The sequence below is a fragment of the Silurus meridionalis genome, chromosome 10, assembly GCF_014805685.1.
Source record: "Silurus meridionalis isolate SWU-2019-XX chromosome 10, ASM1480568v1, whole genome shotgun sequence".
In the NCBI taxonomy this organism is placed as follows: Eukaryota; Metazoa; Chordata; class Actinopteri; order Siluriformes; family Siluridae; genus Silurus; species Silurus meridionalis.
In genome coordinates this window covers 27743947-27755185 of record NC_060893.1, presented here as the reverse complement: position 1 = coordinate 27755185, position 11239 = coordinate 27743947, and the positions used below count along the sequence as shown (strand labels likewise).

At 43.9% G+C, this 11239-nt stretch overlaps 1 long non-coding RNA gene across 1 annotated transcript; it reads left to right on the top strand.

The window, feature by feature from the left end:
* Positions 1–9716: 9716 nt before the first annotated feature.
* Positions 9717–11022, top strand: LOC124392197. Its single transcript, XR_006927118.1, has 2 exons — positions 9717–10499; positions 10796–11022. It is a non-coding gene; the product is annotated as an uncharacterized LOC124392197 (long non-coding RNA).
* The last annotated feature ends 217 nt before the right edge of the window (positions 11023–11239 follow it).

Sequence of the window (11239 nt, the reverse complement as noted above, 5' to 3'; positions counted from 1 at the left end):
AAAACGTTAATTTATTTTAGTAATTCAATATAAAACTGGTATTTTATATATATATATATATATATATATATATATATATATATATATATATATATATATATATATATATATATATATATTCAATAACCCAGTCATTAGGGTCCAGTGCCGGTCCCAAGCCTGGATGAATATGGAGGGTTGTGTTAGTCAAGTCAAGTCAAGTCAAGAGGCTTTTATTGTCATTTCTACTATACACAGTGGTACACAGTACACAGTAAAATGAGACAACGTTTCTCCAGAACCCTGGTGCTACACTAAACAACAAACAACAAAACAACATTAAGCTAAAACACAAGTTACATAAAGTGCATAGAGTGCAACCTGGTGCAAACAGTGCAGACAGACAGTGCAGACAGACGACACAAGACAAGACACAAAACCCTATATAGCGCCGACCAGTAAACCTACTGTATACATGATTATACAGTACTGTACAAGAAAACTGTAAAAACTATACAAAATATAAACTATATCCCAGAAGTGAGTGTAAACAGTGTAGTGCAAAAAAATACAGCAGCGGTCGAAGGTGCAAAAAACAGCATGTAAACAGTATAATACAGTGAAAATCCTAAATGTGCAAGAACAGCAGTTGAGAGTGGTACTGTTAAGAATAATAAATAATAAATAAATGAATGGTGGTGGAATGGATTGAGATGAGTGATGAGTGTGTGTTAGGTGTTAAGTCCAGGAAAAAATGTTTTCAGTTCGTTACACACATTTGAGTGAGTGTGTGTGTGTGTGTGAGAGAGTTCCGTTTCAGTTCTGTGTGTTGAGAAGCCTGATGGCTTGTGGGAAGAAACTGTTGCACAGTCTTGAAGGACATCCAGTGTAAAGTGTCAGTGGACTATGATGTTTATTGTATGATATTCTGATTTGTGGTGAGAGTAGGGAGCAGGTGGAGAAGATCCTGGAGAGGTGGAGGTATGTGCTGGAGAAAAGTGGAATGAAAGTCAGTAGGAGTAAGACAGAGTACATGTGTGTGAATGAGAGGGAGGGCAGTGGAGGGGTGCGGTTGCAGGGAGAAGAGGTGAAGAAGGTGGAGGAATCCAGGTACCTGGGGTCAACAGTGCAGAGTAATGGAGAGTGTGTTAGAGAAGTGAAGAAAATTCAATTCATGTTTATTTGTATTGCGCTTTTAACAATGAACATTGTCTCAAAGCAGCTTTACACAGATAATGTGGTGATTAAAAGTGAAGATGTTCTTTATAAGTGTAAGTTTGTCGCTTATGAGCAAGCCGGTGGCAACTGTGGCAAGGAAAAACTCCCCGTGATGACATAAGGAAGAAACCTTAAGAGGAACCAGACTCAAGAGGGAACCTCATCCTCATCTGGGTGACACCAAAAGTCCATTTATAGCAGATATATGATGTTACGGGGTACAGTGATGATGATCAGAAGCGAAAGGTAGTCCTGAGTCAGTGTAGGAGACTGTTGCAGACTGGTCCCCCGAGCGAAACCAAAATATAGGAATTCTCAGAAAGTCTGTTTTAGTAACCTGATTAACATTAAATTAAATAGGACTGAACACACAGCAGCACCTCTGATCTAAAGATAGGATTGTTGAATATTAGATCTCTCACGCCAAAAGCACTGACTATAAACTAAATTATTACTGACCAGGAGTTTAATATAATGTGTTTGACAGAAACGTGGATTAAATCGAATGAATATGTAGCATTAAATGAGGCGAGTCCTCCTGGGTATAGTTACATACACCAACCCTGTCTAAATGGCAGAGGAGGCGGAGTCACAGCTATTTATAATAATAATCTAAACATCACACAAAAGAATAAACACAAATGTAAAACATTTGAAGTTCTTTACACCAACATAAAATATTCAGTGTCCGAAAGCAGGTCCAGTCAGTCAATTCCACTAATTATTATTTATAGACCCCCAGGGGCCCGACTCTGATTTTCTCATTTTTGCAGATTTCATCACAAATTTAGCTACTTCTTTACACAAAGCATTAATTATTGGTGACTTTAATATTCATTTTGATAATCAGGAAGACTCCTTAAGAGCAGCAGTTGTGTCCATTCTAGATTCAGTTGGAATTAATCAGAATGTTATAGGAGCCACTCATAGTGGTGACACACTCTCGATTTGTTGTTAACATTTGGATTAAACATAAAAAACTTAGTCATAATTCCACAGTCTGAAGCTATTTCAGACCATTATCTAATCTCGTTTAAAATTTGCCTCAGTCACTGCATTTCTACGTCACCACGTTACCGTGTTAAGCGTACTTTCACGTCAGCTACAGCAGCACGTTTTATCAATAATCTTCCAGAAATTACGATATTAGATAGATCTCCATCAGACCCCGCAGAGCTCGACTGGGCCACTGAACATCTAGAAACAACGTTACGTTACACTCTAGATGATGGAGCTCCCCTTAAGACCAAAATGATCAGGGAGAAAAAATTTGCACAGTGGTATAATGATCATACACACACCTTAAAACAGACCACTCGAAAACTAGAACGTAAATGGCGTCAAACAAAAAACTGAAAACAGTATTTCAAATAGCATGGAAGGAGAGCCTCCTAAATTATAGAAAATCTCTTAGTGCTGCTGATCAGCATATTTCTCCTCCCTCATAGAAAATAACAAGCATAATCCTAGATTTTTATTCTGCACGGTAGCAAAATTAACAGGAAATAAAAGCACTGCACTAACATGCACACCATCATTAGGTAGTAATGATTTCATCAACTTTTTTAATAATAAAATTGAAAACATCAGGCAAGAAATCCAGACGGTTAATATAAATCCAAATTATTTTACAAGTAACCCTGTAGACAGCAGTGTAATTATAACGGACAATCAACTACAAAGCTTCACTCCTATTCATGAGAGTGACTTAATTTCATTAATCTCCTCATCAAAATCATCAACCTGCATTCTCGATCCCTTGACTACAAGTTTCTTTAAACAGATAGCTCCAGAGGTAATTGAACCTGTTTTAAAAATAATTAACTCTTCCATTAGCACTGGTTATGTACCGAAATCCTTCAAACTGGCAGTTATCCACCCCCTTATTAAGAAACCTGACCTTGACCCATGTCAGTTGTCCAACTACAGACTGATATCAAATCTCCCCTTTATATCCAAGATTCTAGAAAAGGTTGTAGCACAGCAGTTATGCTCACATCTGCTTATGAATAACATTTATGAAATGTATCAATCAGGATTTCGGCCTCATCATAGCACAGAGACGGCGCTAGTTAAGGTGGTAAATGACCTGTTATTGGCCTCTGATCAGGGTTTTGTCTCCTTACTTGTTTTGCTCGACCTCAGTGCAGCTTTTGACACCATTGATCATCATCTCCTGCTTGCTGGACTTGAGAACGTTGTTGGAATAAAGGGAATGGCTTTCTCTTCGCTCAGGTCTTATTTGACTGATCGCTATCAGTTTGTGGATGTAAATGGTGAGTTCTCCACACTTTATGAGGTAAAGTTTGGTGTTCCTCAAGGATCTGTCTTAGGCCCACTGCTTTTCCCTTTATATATGCTGCCTCTTGGTGAAATCATTCATAAACATGGGATTCGCTTCCATTGCTATGCTGATGACACACAGCTGTATATTTCAGCAAAGCCAGATGAGCGAGATCAGCTAAACAATGTTGAGAAGTGTGTAAAGGACATTAGACAGTGGATGCTTAATAACTTTCTTCTGCTCAACTCAGATAAGACGGAATTACTTTTACTAGTGTGACGGGATCTGAGTATTAATGTCATTTTTTTTATTAATTGGATAATCTCCTGCATAATCGTTGTTGTTTTTATTAATGGCCTCGTCTGTATTGCCTTGCTCAGCGTTTTCTTTTTATGAGCAACAGACTGTTGCGTATGCCAGCATGATGAGCTGATGAGGGAGGGGTGGAGACTGTGCCCTTTAAAAGCATGCTGTAGAGACTGTGTGAGAGAGCGCCTTACGGAAAACGGGCAGTCACGTGGGAATAGCGGAAGTGTGACTGGCGAGCTGGCGTCTTCCGGAGACCGCGTGAGCGGGTGGATGAACGGCGAACACGCTGACAGACTCGGAGGTTATACCAGTATGCAACGAGTGTAAGCAGCTCCATGTGCAGTGTATACGCTGAAGGACGAGGTTAGCTACACTATGTGATGAGTGCGGGTTGGACTGGCGTGTAGTCACGACGCCGAGAGAGAGCGAGAGGAATCCACGCTGTGAGTGGAGCGTAAGAGTGTTTATCCCGGCGGAACAGAGCACTCTGGTTACAACGCTGGACTTCGTAGACTGGGTAGTGGGAATTGCTACCCGGTCCTATTGTGAGTACGATTTTAGCCATTATACTCCGGAAGCCAGACCATTGGATGAAAGACTTCAGTTGAACTTAACCGGTTGCACTGTTTGACCTTAACATTTAATACAGAAACTGATGATTGCCAGTGTGCTAGCTTATAGTCACTCTGTGAATTTTTATTGCTATATCCCGGGTGCTGTGCTATTGGAGTGGTGTGATTGTGCTGTGGTTTGGAACTGTGTGCACGAGAAAGTAATTATTGGGGTGTTGTGTATAACTTGTGAGCTAGAGATACTGGCAGCTGTCTTATCTGTTTTACAGTGTGCTGTTTAAATCCGGTGGAGACTTAGTCCACTGTAGGACTGAATCGAAGTGGTGCACTTGCTCTGATCGAGCCTGGACAGATTGGACTGCTCCTTTGGACTAACATCATCTTGCATCCTTCTTAAGGACTTCTCAGTGTGCTATTTTTTTATTGAATGTTGCATTGATTTCCAAATCTTAAATCTTTTTATCTGTGTATTTAATAAAAGGTCTTTGTAATTTGATCCATCTCGTGACTGTCAATATTTGATGCCCAGCCCTCTGTGTGAAGTGATTTAAATTAAATGCGGGTGTACTTGTGAGTCCTGGGTCTCAGATAAGCCCCCAGGTGGCGTTGTCGGCTATCTTAATAATTAATACAATTTCGGCCTGTCTTCAGCCAATAAGAGGGCGAATATTAGTGTCACCCTCGTTACATCTGGCGCAGTCGGAAGGATTTTGGACCTGTGTGAGGGATCTGGGCTATCGATTTGACATTCACATGGTGGATTGAATAGGAATTGTTTTTTATTTTTATTTTAAAATGATGATGCCGGTTTTTCCTGGGGCCCCTTGGGTTCCTAAATTTAATGGGGTAGGTAGTGATTTGAGCTATGGGGATTGGAAAGAGCAAATTCGAGGGCTTTTAGAGGCCCAAGAAATGACTGAAGAGAAACAAATTAAAATTTTATTGGGTGCTTTGGGTGGGGATGCAAAGCGAGAAATTCGTGTTTTGGCTGATGCAGAACGTGATAAGCTGAGTAAAATTTTTGATCAATTAGATGTTCTTTACGCTGGAGAAATCCCTTTGCCCGTCCTTAGGTCACAGTTTTTTAGCTGCAGGCAGAAGTCAGATGAATCTTTTAAAGCTTTTGTTTTACGTTTAAGGGAAATCTTTTGTAGGCTGCAGAGGCGCAGCCCAGTGGGAGCCCTGGCCGAAGGTCAACTAAAGGAGCAGCTCTTGATGGGGATGGAGGATGGTCCGATGTTGAGGGCCTTAAAAACGTATGCACGTCGCAACCAAGCAGGAACATTTGCAGAGTTACACCAGGAGGCGTTATCGTTGGAGGAGGAGTACGGCCAAACCAGGTATAAGACTGCATGTGCTGCTATTAGTCAACGCGAGACACCTAATCTACATGCACTTAGGCCTGATTGGAGGGCTGAGTTGAAACGAGAGATCTTGGAGGAGGTTAAAGGCCAGATTCGTGAGCTGACTCAGGAAGTGATGAGGGAGCTGAGGCCCCCTAATGCAGTACCCCCTGGAACCCATGCACCCCCACAACAGCAGGCCCCTCCTGGTCCCAGGAGGAGAGATTACCAGTTTGTAAACCGTTGGGACCCTGAGGGTAGACCGATATGTCGACGCTGCCAACAACCAGGCCATGTTGCTCGCAACTGTAGAGAGAACAGGGAGCCTAGACAAGCTTTAAACGAGAATGCCCTGTTGTAGAGGTCCAAACAACAGGGTTACTTACCCCACTGGAAAACCAAGGGACCACCGACTACTTTATTGCTGACTGCCCAATGGTAGATGTTTTAATCCAGAATGTTCCCTGTAAAGGCCTGTTAGATACTGGGTCACAAGTAACATTGATGCGGCAGAGTATGCTGGAAGAGAACTTTCCTAGCTGTAAATTGGGTGATGCCCCCTTGTTGACCTTGAGAGCTGCAAACGGCCTAGAAATCCCTTACGTAGGGTATGCTGTATTGGACTTTGAAGTGGCAGGCATTCAACTACACGGAAGAGGTGTTGTGATTGTAAAAGATGAATGTTCTACTAATCCTTTAATTATCGGAATGAATGTTATTTCAGCATGCTGGAGTGCCCTGTTTCAGGGCCCATCGCAGTCTTTCTCATTTCAGAGCTCTGTGGAACGGCGAGTGTGGAAAAAGGCTATGGCAGCATGTCAACGTATTGTGGCTCACACCCAAGAGGATGGATTCCTGGGATATGTTTGGCCAGCCAGTCGCCACAAGATATGGATCCCTCCCCAAAGCAAAGTCATTGTATGGGGGCGTGTCCGAATGGGCTTGCAGAATCGGCATTATTGTGGATTGGTGGAACCTCTGTTGGAGTCAGGTGCTGTGCCTGCTGCTCGATCTCTGGCTATAGTTAAGGACGGTAGGGTGCCGGTCCGGTTGTGTAATTTGCATCCTTACAGAGTGTCTGTGGGCCGATACCAGAAGCTGGGTCGATTGTATGAGATGCCGAAGGCGGATATCTATGGCCCGAGGGATCTTGATCTGACCTTGAATACAGATGGAGTTGTTGACGTTCGTATGGTGGAAGTTGAAAGCTCTACAGAGGAGGTAATTGCCGACCAGGTGAGCCCAGTAATACTTGGATCTGACTTAACCAATCAGCAATGTCAAGCAGTTGATACACTTTTAAAAAAATGGAGTGGGGTGTTTGCCAAGAATGAGGATGATTTGGGTTTTACAGAGACTGTCCAACATAGGATTCATACTGGGAATGCCCCTCCTGTTCGGGAACGCTTTCGATCTCTTCCCCCAATGATGTATAAGGAGATGAAAGTTTTACTGACAGATATGTTGGAGAGAGGTATCATTTCTGAGAGTAACAGCCCATGGGCAGCCCCAGTAGTTATGGTCAAGAAGAAAGATGGAAGTTGGCGCTTTTGTGTGGACTACAGGAAGTTAAATGCAATTACACATAAGGATGCATTCCCACTTCCTCGAATAGAAGAGACATTGACTACCTTAACAAGGGCTGAGTGGTTTAGTACCTTGGATTTGGCTAGTGGCTATTGGCAAGTGGGAGTGCACACTGACGATCGTCCAAAGACTGCCTTCACGACCCTCTTGGGGCTATTTGAATTCCAATGGATGCCATTTGGCCTTTGCAATGGACCCGCTACGTTCCAGAGATTAATGCAACATTGTTTGAGTGACTATATTGTGGACTTTCTGTTGGTGTATTTGGATGATGTCATTGTGTATTCGGTAGATTTCACCACCCATCTTCATCATCTGGAGCAGGTATTCCAGCGACTGTCGCAGCATGGACTGAAGTTGAGAACAGATAAGTGCCAGTTCCTGCAGAGGCAAGTGAAATTCTTGGGGCATGTAGTGGACAAGTCCGCATAAGTCCAGATCCAGAAAAACTGCAGTCAGTACAAGGGTGGCCAGTCCTTCAACTGTCCGAGAGGTGAGAGCATTCTTGGGATTGGCCGGGTACTATAGACGATTTATTGCAAATTTTGCCCGGATGGCACAACCGTTAAATGCTCTTCTAGTGGGAGTTTCAGCTGACAAGAAGTCCAGTAGTCGTAAGGTCGAGTGGAGTACTGACTGCCAAGATGCGTTTGTAAAATTAAAGACATGCCTTACTCAAGCACCCATTTTGGCCTATGCTGACTTCTCCTTACCTTTTGTCCTCTATACTGATGCCAGCCACCAGGGCTTGGGGGCCGTTCTATCACAGATCCAAGATGGGCAGGAGCGGGTTATAGCTTATGCAAGCCGCAGCCTTCACCCTGCAGAACGGAACGATGCCAATTATAGCTCTTTTAAGTTGGAATTGCTGGCCTTGAAATGGGCCATTACTGAGAAATTTAAAGATTATCTGACTGGAGTTAAGTGCACTGTTGTTACAGATAATAACCCGGTGGCCCATCTACAGACAGCAAGACTGGGAGCGGTGGAGCAACGTTGGGTGGCCCAGCTGGCAAATTTTGATTTCACAGTGCAGTACCTGGCTGGACGTGAGAACGCTAATGCTGATAGTTTATCCAGGTTTCCAATAGCCCCTATAGAGGTACGACAGGTTGAGGCAACAGAAGATGCCTGCCAGCCAGGGATTGATGCCCTGGATGTGGAGGGGTGGCGTAAGAGCCAAAGTGAGGATGAGGAACTCCAACAGGTACGGTCTTACGTTGAGTCTAACAGGGTGCCCACATCAAACGAGCGGATCACGATGTCCCTGACAGTTAAACGGTTATTGCAGCACAATGCTAAACTTGTGATTCAAGATGGAGTGCTTTACAAGCGAGTGATTGATCCCAGTACCCATGAGTTATATTTGCAGATTATTTGCCCAGCCGCAAGACGGGAAGAAGTATGGGAAAGATACCATGATGCATCTGCTCATGCAGGAGTGGCAGGGACATTGTCGAGAGTCAGACGTTATTTCTACTGGCCAAAGATGGAGGAGACTGTAAAAGGGTTCCAGCTGGGCTGTGTCATTTGTGGCCTGCAAAGAGGAAGGGAGGATAAGGCCCCGCTGAATCCAATTGAGGTATCATTTCCGTTAGAAGTGGTAGCCCTAGATTTTTTGACCTTAGGACGTCCAACTGATTCATGCCAAAATATCTTGGTTATTGTTGACATGTTCACACGTTATGCATGGGCTGTTCCAACTAAGGATCCAACGGCTAAGGCAACTGTTAGAGCTTTGTGGGAACATGTAGTCCAGACCTTCGGTTGTCCCGTGCGTTTCCATTCAGATATGGGGCCCAATTTTGAATCCGCATTGATGAGGGAGTTTTGCCAATTGTATGGTACTGCTAAGAGTCGAACGACTCCATATCACCCAGCGGGGAATGGGAGAGTAGAGAGGGTGAATAAGACACTGCTGGGGATGTTGCGGACATTGGAGAGAGATAAGCAGGATAGGTGGTCAGAATTTCTCCCAGAACTAATGCAAGCATATAACAACACCACACATGGGGCTACAGGGTTTACACCGTCATATTTAATGTTTGGCTGTTCCGTACGTACACCAGTAGATATTAGCTTGGGAGTGGGAGCAGGACAGACCCGAATGGATTTGAGGGGGTGGGTAAAGGAGCACCATCAAAAGTTGAGTTGGGCATATGCATTAGCTAAAAAAACTATGGATGAGGCTGCAACCCTTTCTAAACGGACTTATGATAGCCGAGCAAACACTACTCCATTGTTGATGGGTCAGCGTGTGTGGATTCGTGAAAGGAATAGGCAGGGACGGGGAAAGTTGTCTAGTTGGTGGGACCCAGTTCCTTATATTGTGCTTGGAACATTGGGGGAGACTGGACTTGTGTACCGAGTGAGACCAGAACATGGGGGACAAGAGAAAGTTTTGCACCGAAATGTCCTTAAGTTGTGTGTTGCACCAGAGGTAGGACAGCTACAACCAATACGTCCTGAAGGGACTAGGGTACAAGCAGATCCCCTGCTCTATAGTACATGGTACATGGAGGGAGGAAATGAGGTCAGGCGCTCGACGCGTCCAAATTTAGGACAGCGGCCTTTGAGGTACAGATGAAGTAATAGCAGGGACTGCTGATATTTTATTGTGGGGGGGTGTGACGGGATCTGAGTATTAATGTCATTTTTTTATTAATTGGATAATCTCCTGCATAATCGTTGTTGTTTTTATTAATGGCCTCGTCTGTATTGCCTTGCTCAGCGTTTTCTTTTTATGAGCAACAGACTGTTGCGTATGCCAGCATGATGAGCTGATGAGGGAGGGGTGGAGACTGTGCCCTTTAAAAGCATGCTGTAGAGACTGTGTGAGAGAGCGCCTTACGGAAAACGGGCAGTCACGTGGGAATAGCGGAAGTGTGACTGGCGAGCTGGCGTCTTCCGGAGACCGCGTGAGCGGGTGGATGAACGGCGAACACGCTGACAGACTCGGAGGTTATACCAGTATGCAACGAGTGTAAGCAGCTCCATGTGCAGTGTATACGCTGAAGGACGAGGTTAGCTACACTATGTGATGAGTGCGGGTTGGACTGGCGTGTAGTGACGACGCCGAGAGAGAGCGAGAGGAATCCACGCTGTGAGTGGAGCGTAAGAGTGTTTATCCCGGCGGAACAGAGGACTCTGGTTACAACGCTGGACTTCGCGTAGACTGGGTAGTGGGAATTGCTACCCGGTCCTATTGTGAGTACGATTTTAGCCATTATACTCCGGAAGCCAGACCATTGGATGAAAGACTCCAGTTGAACTTAACTGGTTGCACTGTTTGACCTTAACATTTAATACAGAAACTGATGATTGCCAGTGTGCTAGCTTATAGTCACTTTGTGAATTTTTATTGCTATATCCCGGGTGCTGTGCTATTGGAGTGGTGTGATTGTGCTGTGGTTTGGAACTGTGTGCACGAGAAAGTAATTATTGGGGTGTTGTGTATAACTTGTGAGCTAGAGATACTGGCAGCTGTCTTATCTGTTTTACAGTGTGCTGTTTAAATCCGGTGGAGACTTAGGCCACTGTAGGACTGAATCGAAGTGGTGCACTTGCTCTGATCGAGCCTGGACCAATTGGACTGCTCCTTTGGACTAACATCATCTTGCATCCTTCTTAAGGACTTCTCAGTGTGCTATTTTTTTATTGAATGTTGCATTGATTTCCAAATCTTAAATCTTTTTATCTGTGTATTTAATAAAAGGTCTTTGTAATTTGATCCATCTCGTGACTGTCAATATTTGATGCCCAGCCCTCTGTGTGAAGTGATTTAAATTAAATGCGGGTGTACTTGTGAGTCCTGGGTCTCAGATAAGCCCCCAGGTGGCGTAGTCGGCTATCTTAATAATTAATACAATTTCGGCCTGTCTTCAGCCAATAAGAGGGCGAATATTAGTGTCACCCTCGTTACACTAGGACCACATGCAGCTTGAAGT